At 37.1% G+C, this 15323-nt stretch overlaps 1 pseudogene; it reads left to right on the top strand.

Annotated features, from left to right (window-relative positions):
- The first annotated feature begins 1464 nt into the window (after positions 1 to 1464).
- LOC117021176 (cell division cycle-associated protein 3-like) lies at positions 1465 to 2097 on the top strand (annotated as a pseudogene).
- The last annotated feature ends 13226 nt before the right edge of the window (positions 2098 to 15323 follow it).

Raw genomic sequence — 15323 nt, 5'->3', positions numbered from 1 at the left:
GGCAGTGACTGTGTGTTTCTTTGGTTCACTATTATATTGCCTGGCATGGCACATAGTGGGCACTCAATAAGTCTTTGTTAAATTAATGAAACAAAATGCATAGCATTTCAGAAGTTTTGAGAAGCAATTTATTATTTCTGAAGAAAACCATATCTTTTGCAAAAAGCAAAACATTGCTGGGATGTTTTAAAACTTTTCTGCTAAGAGAAATTTGCTTGTCTAATGGATTTAGAAAGAAATTAAATGTTTGCTAGTGAAGAAATATTATACTACTAAAATAGTATATTTTTTAGTATTCAAAATAGTATTTTTGTATAAATAGTATGTTATTTTAAATCTCTGGATATAAATTTTAATATTTTAAGATAAGACCAAAATAATAGTGGACAAATATTACTAGACAATTCAAATAAAACTTAGATATTCATGTATCATGAAATAGAGGTTTGTGGAATAGATTGTTAGTCCTTTAGGAATATTGGAGATTTTTAATCTCTTTATTTTACAAATTAAAAATTTTCAGTTCAGATAAGTGATTTGATTTGATCTCTACTAAGTGTCAGATTGGACAGGAAATACTAACCCCAGGTCTCCTAACCCATACTCCAATATTTATTTCATTTTGCTACAATTTCTTAAAAAGTATTATGAGGACATAAACCTATATTACTTTGTGACATAATTTCAGTAAAGGGCAGAAAATAAGAAGCTTTAATGATCTTATTGAAAGTGGTTAGAATTCTAAAAATGAGTTATTTTTAATGAAATTAATTTCTCTCCTTCAAAGAAAAGTTAATTTTTTAACTTCAGAATTTTAAAATGTTGTTATAAATGGTCATATATCCATAAAATAGAATATTATTTAGCATGAAAAGAAATGAGCTTTCAAGTCCCAAAAGACATAGAGGAGGAAATTTAAATACGTGCTGCTAAATGAAAGGAGCTAATTTGAAAAGGCTATATTCTGTATAGTACCAACAATATGAGATTCTGGAAAAGGCAAAACCACGTTTTGACTAGTCGTTGCCAGGGTTGCTGGGGGCAGAATGGGATGAATAGGTAAAGCACAGGGGATTTTTAAGGCAGTGAAATTATTCTGCATGCTACCATAATGGTGGATACATGTTATACATTTGTCAAAACCCACAGAATGTACAATGCCAAGAGTGAACCCTAATGGAAACTATGAAAGTTGGGTGACAATAATGTGTCAGTGCGGGTTCACTCACTGTAACAGATGTACCACTCTGACACAGGATGTTGATGGTTGGACAGGCTGTGCCTATGTGGAGGGAGGGGGCAAGTGGCAATGCTCTGTACTTTCCAGTCAAATTTGCTGCGAACCTAAACCTGCTCTAAGAAATAAAGTCTAGAGCTGCTGTGCCCGCGAAGGTGGAGTTGGGGCCTGGCTTGCCTTCCGTGCCCGCAACTGGGTCCTGCCTCACCCTACTCCTCCTGGTTGAGATGGGCTCAGCCAAGAGCGTTCCAGTCACTCCAGCACGGCCGCTGCCTCACAACAAGCATCTGGTGCGAGTGGCAGACCCGTGTTCACCTAGTGCCAGCATCCTGCACACTCCCATCCAGGTGGCGAGCTCTTCACAGCCAAACCTACCAGCAGTGAGCAGCTGGAGAGTCCTAATCAGGCCCAGGGCTCAGATCCCGGCTCTCCTGCCCTTGACATCGCATGGACACCTATGAAGACCAGCAGCCGAGAGCCAAGCCCACGGGTGAAACAGCTGAGTGAAGTACTTGAGACCAAAGCCCCCAAATCGAATCTTCCCCCATAGCATGTTCTGCATCTAGAGGCATTCTTCATCTTCTGAATTGGACTTACCTCTGGGCACCCAGTTTTCCCTTGAGTACTAGGTGCCACCTTGGAGTCAGACTGAGCTCCCCTCCAAGCAGGTGTTTTCTGAGGAGGAAACAGGACAGTCCACAGGAACCCCTAAGGCCACCCAGGGCTCAGACAAGCCCTTGAGAGACCCCAAGATGCCCCGATTTTAACCTTCCAAGTGTGATAGATGGAAACCAAATGGCAAGGTACTAGGGAGATCTCCCTTCTCCATCTATGGGAACAAGGCTGAGACCATGAAATAACAAGGAAAAATCACACTTTGCCTTGGTAGAGAATAAGGCCACGCATGGCCCCAGCCCTGGGTTCACCAGGGGTCTAATGATATTCCATGTCCTCTCACCCCTTCTTTCACTGGGAGACTGGAAAGGCTCATTTTCTTCGACTCCCTCTAAACGACCAAATCTGGAACTGAGAGCTTTCTCGGGCTTTCTTTGTGTCTTATATGTTTCTTGTATATTAAAGAAAGTGGTTAAAAAAAAGAAGAAGAAAGAAAATCTATTATAAATGAATGAATGAATGTTGTTCATTCTTTTTCTTTTCATTGATGGTTATGCCCACAGCGCAGTTTGTGGAGTGCACTGCTTTAAGAAAGCATGAAGCAGCATGGTATGGTAAAGCCTTGGGGTCAAAGCATGGCCAGCACACAGCTGCACAGGCTGTACACTGCTCAACTCCATGGGCACCATTCCCATTGACTATGATGTGATTCATCTCTTCTGGAGTTTTACAGCATGGCAGCCCTTGTTCAAATCCATCCTCCTTTAGATAACTGGCTATACGACTTTGGTCAATACAGTTACGCTTTTAAAATCGTGCTGTTTCATTTCCTGTAAAATTTGGATGATAACATATACTTCGTAGAGCATATGAAGAAATGGCCCCAAAGTGATCATTTCTATGTGGAGCTGAGACCTATTAAGATAAGTGATGTCCAGTCTAAAGGTTGTCAGAAATATGATTTACCCATTAGGGTAAATCCTTTAGCCTTTTTTCAGTAGGCTGGAATTGGAATCTTCTTAGAACAGTCTTAAATCCTTGGCAAGGAAAAAAAAAGGCTAAGTTTGATGAGCCATATCATTAGGAGTAAAGACAGAAAGCAATATTCCAAGTGTGATTTGGCTATCAATTCAGAAGCATGAACTACAGTCCAGGGACCAAGAGTTTTAAACCATGTTCTAACTTCTCCATGTTAGTTTCTGTTGCTTTTTCTTGAAGAGAATAGCAGTTAAAACCTTTACTCTGAAATGTCTCAGTGTCTGCCTTAGAGGATGTTGAGCACCTCACAGCCCATCTTGGGGAGAACAGACACACAAAGATTAGTGATGGTAGCTTAGAAAGAGGGAAGGAAAGAAGGTTAAGTATGAGGAGGTGGTGCCAGCAGCTGGGAAGAAAGAAATTAATTGAAGCCATCCTGGTTGTAAGAGAGGAAAGGGCCAACACTATTTAAGTCACCCATGTGAGAGTGCCAGACATTTAGTAAGGTCCTCAGTAAAGACAATTTCCTTCCCATGAAAGACAGTATTATCAGGTTTCTTAGAAGACAATTTTTGTCCTTCCTAATTGGACTATTCTTAAATATAAGATAAACCTCCTTGCTTTTGGTAATATTTCAATCATAGTTTTATACAATGTGTCTTTCCTTGACTAGCCCTAGTAATGGAACAGAGATGTAGTTTCTATAATCATGTGGCAAATATTTCTTTTTTTAAACTAATCCAAATGGAGGGTAGATTTCATAACTATTTAGAGCCCGGATCTTTTAATATAATCAACTCTCACTGGACAAAGAAGTAAATCAGCAGAATGAGAAAGTTGGTATCTTTCCTGGTTGTCCCTAATGCTCGGAATCCCTCCTAATTACCAGCTAAAGAAGTTTCAAAACGCAGACTCTCTTTTCATCCAAGTCTGGAGGAACTTGCTCCATTTATTATGCACATATTTCTTTCCTAGGAGAGGTGATTATTTAAAAAGACACCCTGCTAGGATTAATTCTGCTTGCCCTAACTGAGGAAATAAAAAGTAAATCCATATAATTTTATCAAGGACTTAAAATGAGATATGCCAAAATAATAAATAATTTACCCACTGATAGTCAAATGTTAACTGTATAGGAAACACTGTTTAAGAAACATTCTAATTATTGCAAAAATGATTGAGTAATGTTGGCAGTGAGGCTGGGTGCAATTCAGTGCTTACCACTGGATGAAAACTTCTTTTATAAAGAAAAAAAGAAAGTGAAATTTAGAGAATTTAAGAACCCATCAAATCTGTATTGATTCTTAGGAACATGGAAGCAGATATGAATTTTAATATGAGCCGAGACATGACCCTCAGTATGAATCCACTACTTCTTCAGGCCACAGACACTCTTTACCAGTAAATACATTGTTAAGGGCATTTATCCAATTAACAGATATTCACTGAACTCTATTATGCACCAAATACTATATTAGAAACTGAGGACTGATACAGTTGTTGGTTAAGAGAACCTCCACCCCTTCTTGTGGAATACTTATTGGGGAGACAGATGAAAAACAAGTAAATAATGAAGCAAATATAAATTATGTTTTATAGAGTTAATAAACAAGGGATTAATGTTAACAGTGATTGCGCAGGGAAGGACTTTCTAATGATTTGGCCTTTGTGAGACCTAAATGATCAAAGGAAGCTGAGATTCAAAGGAATTGCTTAGATAAGTAAAAGGATAATCTTAAAGATATATCATATGTTTACTTTATGCAATTCTAAAAATTCTGTTAAGAGTGTTCTGTAGAGTAGTAATTCTTTAATGTTAGCATGTGTCTGAATCACCTCCGACCAGGCTCCTTAATACACAGATTCCTGGGCTCCACATTCAGAGGTTCTGATTTAATAAGTCTTAGGTCATGTCTGTAAATCTGTATTTTTAATAAAATCCCAGATGCTGCTGTTGCTGCTGGCTTTTGGACCAAACTTTGAGTAGCATTGCTGTAGGCCAAATGTTTTCTGCCAACAAAATTGCACATAGGTATAGGTAAACAAAATTAAGAAATATTACACTTGTATTACTATACTTGAAAAGTATTTGCATATATATTATCTGATTTGATCTGTATAATTACCATTTGAGTAAGAAAGCGAAGGTGATTTTATCTCTGTGTTATTCATTCATTCATTCATTCAACACGTTTCAAGGTTCTATGAGGTGATCAGCACTACACAAGGTGTGCTGGGGACATGATGGTGAGCAAAATGGACATGCAACTCAGAGTTCAGAACAGGCAGGCATTAAGCCAATTATCACATGATATATATATATATAACAATCACATTATATAGACTACAAGTGGCATGAAAAATATGTACTAAGAAAAACAAAACCAGAAGGAAGCTATTTTCTATAAAAAGGCCCAGGAATGCCTCTCTGAAACTTCCAGGGTTAGGCAGTTAGTAGACGAAAAAGCCATGACAATCTCCAAATTCTAGTGCTATTTCCCCTCTACCATGGCTGCTTCTCAAGATGCACAAGGTCAGGAAATCGCAAAGTCAGGAAAAGGATAAGGCACTCAGACCGGGAAGTGCCACTGTCTGGGACTGACTCTAAGGAAGAACCACACTCCCTGGATGGGACTCACTATGTACAAGAGATCTATCTACCGAGAGCAAGTCATCACATCCAGCAGTCACAGATGCATTATCAGCAAGTTTACAGTGCCCTAACTCATCAGGAAGTACTCAGCCAAAATGTCATCAAAAGAGGGATAAAATTAGAATTCTTTTTTGACACTCTACCATATATTAGGCATCGTTTCTACCATACTGTGGCTTATTGTTTCCTTTCTACAGATGAGTAAATTCAGGTTCACAAAGGTTAAATAACTTAACCAAGCTCATACATCTTGGCAGAAATGGGTGAAAATCCGTCTCTGTCTGACAATAAAGTCAGTTTGACTGGTAGCTCAGAGTCAAGTAGATTTATTGCTCTAAGGAAAGACAATGACTCCTGGGAAACTGGCTTTGAGGTAAAGTCTTGTATCTGACACAAACATTAAACATTAGATGGACACCAGACTGAGCATTTATTTCGGGGATTTTCAAGTATATGTGAACAGAATTATAGGGATGTACTTGAAAAAGATGCTGGGACCAACCAATGCTTAAAGAATCTTACCCAGCAAGTTCGGGATTTTGCGCACGCGCTCTCTTTCTCTCTCTCTCTCTCTCTCTCTCTCTCTCTCTCTCTCTCTCTCTCTCTCTCTCTCTCTCTCGCACAGGTATTTTTAAAACTATTTTCCCAGGTCATCCTAAAGCCCAGTTAGGTTCTGTTCCACTAATTTGGCTGTTTTCAAGACTGAGAATAGAGCAGAAAAGTAGGTCAATACTTTGAACAAGTATAGACATCAAAATTAGGACATATTTTAACATTTTCATGGGTAAGTAAAATTATTATCATGCCATACAGAATATTTGTTCAAGCATTCCACTCTTATCAAACTTAGAGATAACATTTCTGAGGTTCCTGATACTGGGAAAGACTGGCTTAGCTAACGTATCTCAATTCTCTTGTCATCCCGACAGATCTATCTCTAGAAATTAATTTTTTATGTATTTTGTTTCTGAGACTTTATCTCTTACAACATTACTACCCTTGAATTTATATGGCTGAGGATTGGATCCAGGACTGTGCTCACCATGTTATGAAGAATGGTGGATGTATAAATTTGATAAAAACCTCAGTGAACTCCTTCTTGTTCATTCGTAAGGCCATGAAATAAAAACAGGATGCTAAGTAAAAAGCTCACTATCGGAGAATAGATAAGAGTTCTTGAAATACCTGATTGCAAAACTGAGAGAAACATGGAAGAATTAGAACGTAAAGTTGAGGAAATTTCTCTGAAAAGAGAATGAAAAATGCAGTACAAAGTAGGAAAACAAACAAACAAACAAACAAACAAATTAGAAAATCAATCCAGGATGTCCACTACCAAACTACTAGTGGTTCCATAAAGGGGACAGAGAAACTAGATGGGAGAATATTTGTGAAAGAAATAACTCAAGAACACTTTCTAGAACTGAGGAACATGAGTTCCTAAATTTAAATAACTCACCAAGTATCAAGCACAATTAACTAAAAAACAAACAACTGAAAAGCTGTCATATTATTATGAAAAGTCACTGAGGATAAAGATCTTACATGATTTCTGAAGAATCAAAATAGTTTAAAACCAAATACCATTAATTAGAAGAGTAGTGAACACCTTAAAAGCTAGAAAACACCTTAAATATTCCGAAGGTAATAATGTTCAATCTGGAGTTCTACACATAGTTCAAGCTTTCAAACATGTATGATGAAAAAAGAAAGGTAGTTGCATACAGGCAAGTTGTCAAAAATGTATATTCCATGAACACTGGAAGGTACTGGAAAATATTCCCCTCCAATGAGAAAATATAAAAGAAAGAGGAAGACATGGGATTCACCAAACAAGTTTATACTGCAAGCCCAGAGCATAACTGATCCAGATGGAACACTTTGCTAAACTTTGATTTTTTTCTTTCTTCTTTTTTTTTTTTTTTTTTATGTACAGGGTCATTGGTTAGAAAACAGTCCTTTGGATATGCAATTTTTCTTTAGGCATCTTTCAAATAAGTATGAAAAGAAAGAAAATGAAAAATAAATGAAAGTACTATGAATTTCTGGGGAAAAACGTGGTTTCTGGAAAGAAACAAAAATTTGGTCAAGAAGGAAATTGGAGAGTCACATAGCTCGGTGTTCATAAGTAGTTTGGATCATAATAATGTACTCCCTCCCTAGAGATTTACCTGTGTGGGGGGCATTGTGAGAATGGGGAGGTAGGGAATGGCATGTAACTGCTAAACCCTCATCTAAAAATAGCTTCTGTTTATTGAGCGTTTACTGTGTTCTGGATGTTTTACATGTTCTCATCCATAAATGGAAATCAGGAAATTACATAGGCATCTCATTTAGAATTATGGAGGCAAATACCAAAAGACAGAGCAGTTAAGCTATAGTGTTTGCCTCTGAGAAGCATGACTGGAGGTTTGGGAGGCTCAGGGGAAGCTGTTTGCGCTAAAAGCCTTTTCATACTTTTTTATTTATATGCTTGTATTACTTTGATTGAAAAGAAAATTATTTATTTTTAAAAAAGAGCTTTCAACAAGGATTTCAAATCATTTTTTTCCAAGGCTTATTTCCATTTATAATTAGCCGTCACAAGAATTATCTGCACTTTTTTTATCCACATGGAAACCTATCTCTAAGGTGTTTTCCAATCATACATAGCTATGATTCTGCTAAAACTTGATTACATGATAAAGATTGGGGGGAATGGATGATGGTCATAGGGATTTGAATAGACAAATGCATCCTGTGTAGGAAATCTACAATCTGGAAACATCATGAACACGACAGCTGATAGTAACTATGGTTGTCATCACTTACCCTGCCTTCTTCCACCTTTCATCCTCCATCAATGCCATACCTTCCTCCACCCCAAATTCCTTGGTGTCATGTCAGAGGTAGTACTTTAGGCAGGATAAGTCCTTCACCCAGCTCAAACGGGCAATTCTTTAGTTTTTGACCTGAACATGCAAACTAAAATTAGACCCTGATTTCACTAGAGAACTATTTTGAGTGAAGAAATCCTGTTGAGAGGATTATTCATGTTTGAAACATGAACAATAGAGTTAATCTGCTGGTAATTTGGAAAAATGTAGGCAAGATTTTTAATCACTTGAACGTTTTAAACAATCTTCTGAAGAAAAAAAATTTCTCTTAGAATCTTGTAGTTGAATTATTTGTGCCTCTTACATGGAGCACTTCAAGCACATTTCTAAGCATGAAAAATAAGTAACAAAATAGAAAACATGTATTTTGATGGAGCAGGTTTGGTTGAACTAATTGTAACAGAGGAACCCTAAGGAATAGTAATGATTCATGGACAATTCAGATGTCTATGGACTATTTAAATGTCTAGGACTAGAATAGAGCTGAAACCAAATAAGAATACTGGTCTTAAGACACCAATTTTCTTTTAACTGGGAGAAAAATGGCAATATAACAGATAATCAAAACTTTTCAAGATAAATCCAAGAGCATCCAAATTTTTTAAATCAAAGAAAATTGAGCAATAGCTTATAGACATTAGACATATAAAGGGACAGCCTACATTCTAATTATTTAAGGAAATGAGACACAGAGAGATGAACTCACCCATCCAAGGCCACCCAGTAGCAAAGCTAAAATTAAAGTCCAGCTCTGCTGATGCTCATTGATCATTGACCAAAAACATCATATGGCCACGTCTGTGCAGAGTTGAAGATACAGAGAAGTTAATTAGAGGCAAGAAGCCCTTGGGTTGCACCAGCCCCTATAGGTGCTGGGAATGGCTGAGACGTAGAATGTTCTGAGAAAGGGTAAGCCAGAATGCAATCAGGAAGCTGTTTTATGCAAGCATTTCAGGAAAGGACTAAATAGATATTAGAAGAAAGGGACTTGAATTTGGAATATTCTAATGACTTGTTGAGATTTACTTTCTCATTGTAAATAAATATGTAATTTTATACCTGATTTTATAATCATATTTTTCTTTCTTTTTTTTATTATTATTACTTTCAGGTGTATAAAACAGCATAGTGATTAGACATTTACACACCTCACAAAGTGATAACCCCAACAAGTCTGCTACCCATCTGACACCATATATAGCTATTACAATACCGTTGACTATATTCTCTATGCTGTACTTTACATCCTGTGACTATATATATTTTTTAAATTATAAGTGACATTTAATATTATCTTATTTTAGGTTCAGGTGTACAGTGTAGTGGTTAGGCATTTGTATAATTTATGAAGTGATCTCCCTGATAAGTCTAGTACCCAACTGACACTATATATAGTTTTATAATATTATTGACTATATTCCCCATATGGTATTTCACATTCTCGTGACTATTTTGTAACTGCCAATTTGCACTTCCTAATCTGTTCACCTTTCTCACCCATCCTCCCCCTCCACCCCCAGCCTCTAGCAACCATCAATTTGTTCTCTGTATCTATGAGTCTATTTCTGATTTGTTTATTCATTTATTTTGTTCTTTGAATTCCACATATAAGTGAGAACATATGGTATTTGTTTTGCTCAGTCTGACTTATTTCACTTAGCATAATGCCTCTAGATCCATCCATGTTGATACAAGTGGTAAGATTTGATTCTTTTTTTTATGGCAGAGTAATGCTCCATTATATATATGTACCACAATTTCTTTATCTAATTGTCTATTGATAGGCATTTTGGTTGTTTCCATGTCTTAGCTATTGTGAATACTGCAACAGTAAGCAAAGGGGCGCATATATCTTTACAAATTAGTATTCTGAATTTCTTTGGATAAATACTCAGGAGTGGACTTGCTAGGTCATGAGGTAGTTTTATTTTTAATTTTTTGAGGAACCTCCATACTGTTTTCCATAGTGGCTGCCCCAATTTGCAATCCCACCAACAATGCACAAGTGTGCCATTTTCTCCACATCCTCGCCAACACTTATTGTTTGTTGATTTATTGATGATGGTCATCCTGACAGGTGTGAGGTGATATCTCACTGGTTTTTATTTACATTTCTCTGATGATTAGTGATGTTGACCTAATTAGTGACGTTTTCACATGTCTACTGGCCATCTGTATGTCCTCTTTGGAGAAATATCAATTCAGGTCCTCTGCCCATTTTGTTTTAATTGGATTTTATTTTTTTTTTTTGGTGTTGAGTTATATGAGTTTTTTTAAAATAAATTTTGTATATTATCCCCTGAGCAGATGTATCATTGGCAAATATTTTCTCCCATTCAGTAGGATGCCTTTTCATTTTGTTGATGGTTTCCTTTGCTGTGAAAAAACTTTTTAGTTTGATGTAGTCCCATTTGTTTATTTTTTCTTTTATTTCTCTCACCCAAGGAGATATAGCAGTCAAAATATTATTAAGGGTAAGGGTAATAATCATATTTTTAGAAGAGGTCATCTAAAATTTTGAAGAATTCAGGACCCACAGAACCTAGATCTGTTCCTGCATATGGGCCCTCATTAAATATTATTATTGTTGTTGCTATTACCTAATTATTACCTAAATTTATCTGAAAGTTTAGAAATGAAATTGATTATTTACATTACAAAATGCTTTTTGGTCTTTTTAAAGGGCCAAATAATAAATATTTTCGGCTTTGTGAGTCACATAATCTATTGCAATTACTCAGCTGTATCTTTGTAGTATTGAAAGCAGCTATAGACAATATGTAAGTAAATGAACATGGCTGTGTTCCAATAAAATTTATTTACAACAACAGGCAGAGGGTCAGATTTAGCCCCATGGGCTGTAGTGTGCCAATCTTTGATCTAAACTTACTTTAAATCGGATTTCTCAGCCTCGGCACTATGGGCATTTTGGCCAGGTAGTTCTTTGTTGTAGATGGCTGCCATAAGCAGGTGTTTAGTTGTATCCCTGACCTCTATCCACTGAATGCCAGCAGTACCAACACCCCCTACGTTCCCCATGGTCGTGACAACCAAAAATGTCTCCAGACATGGCGAAATGTGCCCTGGAGGAAAATAAAATCACCTCAGTTGAGAACCACTGCTTTAAATTAATGGAGTTTCAAATGTGTGTTGTAGGTCGATAGGGGGCAGGGATGTGGAGGCACTCATATCTGAATAACCTGTGAGACTTTCTCTATCTATACATCCTCCATTTCAGAACATCCTCAAAGCCATCCCCTCCCCTCGAAGATTCTGGAATACCTGGAGGTAATAGTGTACAACAATGGGGAAGTCCTGCCGGTGATTCAGAAACACAACTCCACCTTCATCTATCAATTATAACATCAATTCTTCTGTACTAATATAAGACACATAACAACTGTTTAATGCTTATATTGTGTAAACTGAGGCTCTTCTGTTTGAAACTAAGACATTGACTACTCATTTTGATATTTTATATAATCAGTCACCTACAGAAACCTAAGGAGTTTCTGAGGTAAATTTTATGTCAATGAATATTTTATATGGTCTCACTTTTTAATTCAAGACGTTACAGTAATAAAATTTGTGGTGGAGCACATGTGGAATGCCTCAGATTCTATAATCATTGATCCTCTGCAAAATCCAACATAATGTTCTCTATAATTCTGCACCTTTAAAGAAGTAGGAGGAAGGAAATACAGAGCTGTCAGAATTGTCCACTATATTGGGAGATTATAAAACAGGGACAGTGAGAAAGTCTTCCCTGGCATAATTTCTATGCTCCTTTAACACAGGAAGAGCAAAGAGGGCAAACAACTGCTGGGACAGCTTCTGACCAACTTCATTTTGTTTCTGCTTATGAGGGGAAAAGGTATTCACGTTTGCATTTCCTTTTTGACCGATAGCAAGAGAGTGTTGGGCAGTAACTTTTGAAGGTGTTTTTACCGTAGTGTGTACAGTCCCTGGCACAAGGAGGCAACTCTGCCCCTACTTTCTAAATTAGGTTTAGTTTTTAACCACCCTGCTGTTCAAAGGCGTTTCTACCACAGAAAAACTAACTGCTTTGTTCCACCTGCTCTTAGAAATGCCCTTTTATAATAAATCTTTACACATTTGATTGCAGAACTCAGGGCTCTCAATTTCCTAAGTAAATAAATTAGAGATAATTCAATATTTGATGATAAGATTTACAATTTTGCTCCTTACAGTTTCTCAGGTGAGTGCTCTATAATTGAGCCCAGGTGAACAGCTCCATTAATTTCAATCCCGGTGTAAAATGTGTCCTAACAGCTTGGGGTGCTAAAGCAGACACAAGAGAACAAGAGCTGGAGAAAGAACAATTCCTCCCTTAATCTTTATTCCGCACTTCACAGCTGGGCTTCCCCTGCCTATTTTCATCTCTAGAGAAACCATGCCTTCTACAATTTGAAAGTCAGCACATTTGTTTCTAAGCCGAGTCCACCTTAATCAGATAAATAAACTATTTTTGAGCTGACTGCAATTATAAAGAGAGGATGAAAGGATCTATTTACTCAGCGTGGCTGCAGAAGAATCCTTGCTTTTTTCTGCAGCATTCTTGAGATAACGTCAATGTACATTATCTAGGGCTCAGCAGCCTCGTCAAACAGGAGGGCAAGGATGCCTATGTCAATGATTGCGTGGTACTATTGAGACATCTGGGAAACTCTTACAGCTTTTATTTGTTTTTCCGGAGAATTTCATCCCTTGGCATGTGTGTTTGGTTACAGCTTTTGTTAACAAGCAATGCCAGAACACACATGACTAATTGTTCTTCAAGGGGCATGACTTCAGATAAGTAAAAAGCGAACTCACCAAATGAGTGCTACTTAAATTTACTTAAATTTCCTTGTTTTGTGCCCAAAGACCTGGAAACAGAGATTAGGTTATTTTTTTAGCTGTGAAAATTGTGCCTGGTTTACACAACCTGCCTTTTTATAGCTATTAATAAGAAAAAACTCATAATTAGATCCAGATGCTAATACGAGCAAAGGTGTTTCTTTTTGGGCAGATTTTGTACGGAAAAATTCTATAAAGAATCCTCATGGAGATATCTGGCCTTTAAAAAAAAATTGTTCTCTCTGGGTAATAGGAGTGCTGGTCGGACTCTTTGTAAACCAGCAACAGAGAAACACATGGTTGGCATTATAGTTCTGTTCATTGATTCTCATTTGAAAGTTGCCTATAAAAAAATTCTATCTCCAAGGGACCAGATGCCTCTGAACTTATTTCACAGTTTTTTCCTAGCCCATATACATAGCAAACCAAGAACAAAGTCCAACCATGTGCACCCAAATTCACCTGTATCAGAAAGCACACAACCTGTATACAACTTGGCATGTATATGTATTTATATATATAATACACATGTGTACTCATACACACGTGTGTGTGTATATGTATTTGGCAACTGAATTTTTCATGCAGTAAAATGCACCCCATTAATTATTAGGGACATTTCTTGTAACTGAAGAAGAAAGAGAGAGAGAGAGAGAGAGAGAGAGAGAGAGAGAGAGAGAGAGAGAGAGAGAGAGAGAGAGAGAGAAGGAATGAAGAAAGATCAAAAGTTAGAAGTGCAAATTCTAATTCTAACTTCACTATGTACTCTCTCCCACACACTACTGATGCCATTTTGCCATTTTTATCAGAGAAGAGTATAAGATGAGGTAAGAGAAAACGTTTTTAAAACCAGAAAACAGTCAAATTCAAGTAGACCAAAACCCAGAAAAGTAGTTATGGTGAAGCTAGCTCTTAATACAAACCTTATTCTCAACTCTTGCCTAGAGCCTCCATTCTTATACCACTCAAATGCATCTTTCAGAACTCTTGTGGTGATCTCTCTAAAATGTTCATCTTAACTATGCTTTTCTTCACATAAAATGCCTCACGTTTAACATAAACTATCTTGCATTTTTCATATGACTCACGAGGCTTCTTAGGTTTTGACTCATACCTGATTCAGCAGCTTCACTTCCCTAGAACCTCTCCCTTGAAATTTGGTCTCCTTACACACCAAACAACTTTTAGTTCCCCGAACACATTGTGCCATTGTTACCTGTAGGCAGTTGCAAAATGTTTCCTTCTGCTTGCAGTGCCCTTCCTCCTTAAGCCTGCCTGGAACACTGGTAATCGTTTAACATCACTGATTCCTGCTCTGTGAAGCTTCTATATTCTAGACAAGCAGAATCTTTACTCCTCTCTTGTGCCACCACTCTATTGGGTATAGATTTATTCATTTCTACTCTTATTTGTTTAGCTGTTTATGTTCCGGTCTAGACTCCAATACTCTTGAAACCATGGAACACATCTAATTCAGCCTTGATACCAAGTGCTCAGTGTAGTACCCAACACGTAAAAGAGGCTCAATGTTTACTGAGAGAAAGAATTAATGAAATGAGGAAGGAAACTCATTCCTGAGCTTTAGACTATCTAGCTGCTCCATATTTCTTTCACATTATGATGACATATTTTATATTAGTTTCCACATACATCTTTCCTCTTTTATCCCCCAAACCACTGAGCCATTGCATTTTTACTGTTCCCCAGAAAATAACCTTTCGAGATCTCATCCTCTCCTATTCTTTCACAATCTCCACTTTCTTCCACAGAGTTAGGTCATACTTATCATAGATTTCTATGGCTTGACAGAGAAATGAAAAATTCCCAGAACTCAAGGGAGGAAAAGGGCAAGATGAGGAAGGTAGTAGGAGAAAGAAGATTATCCCCCACAAAATGAGGTGGAGAATGAGTACCAAGAGCTAGAATGATAACTACAGCCATAGGCTGAGGACAGGATAGAAGTAATTTAGCTAAACATTATAACAATAATGCTGTCTACCCCCTAATTAAGACAGTTATTATGTATTCCCTTTAAACAATATCTTTAATCTAGTGAGCTTCTATTTACTCCTCTAAATACAGTCACTTAAAAACTGCTTAAGGG

Source organism: Rhinolophus ferrumequinum, chromosome 4 (assembly GCF_004115265.2).
Source record: "Rhinolophus ferrumequinum isolate MPI-CBG mRhiFer1 chromosome 4, mRhiFer1_v1.p, whole genome shotgun sequence".
Taxonomy (NCBI): Eukaryota; Metazoa; Chordata; class Mammalia; order Chiroptera; family Rhinolophidae; genus Rhinolophus; species Rhinolophus ferrumequinum.
This window is presented reverse-complemented; position numbering and strand designations above follow the sequence as displayed.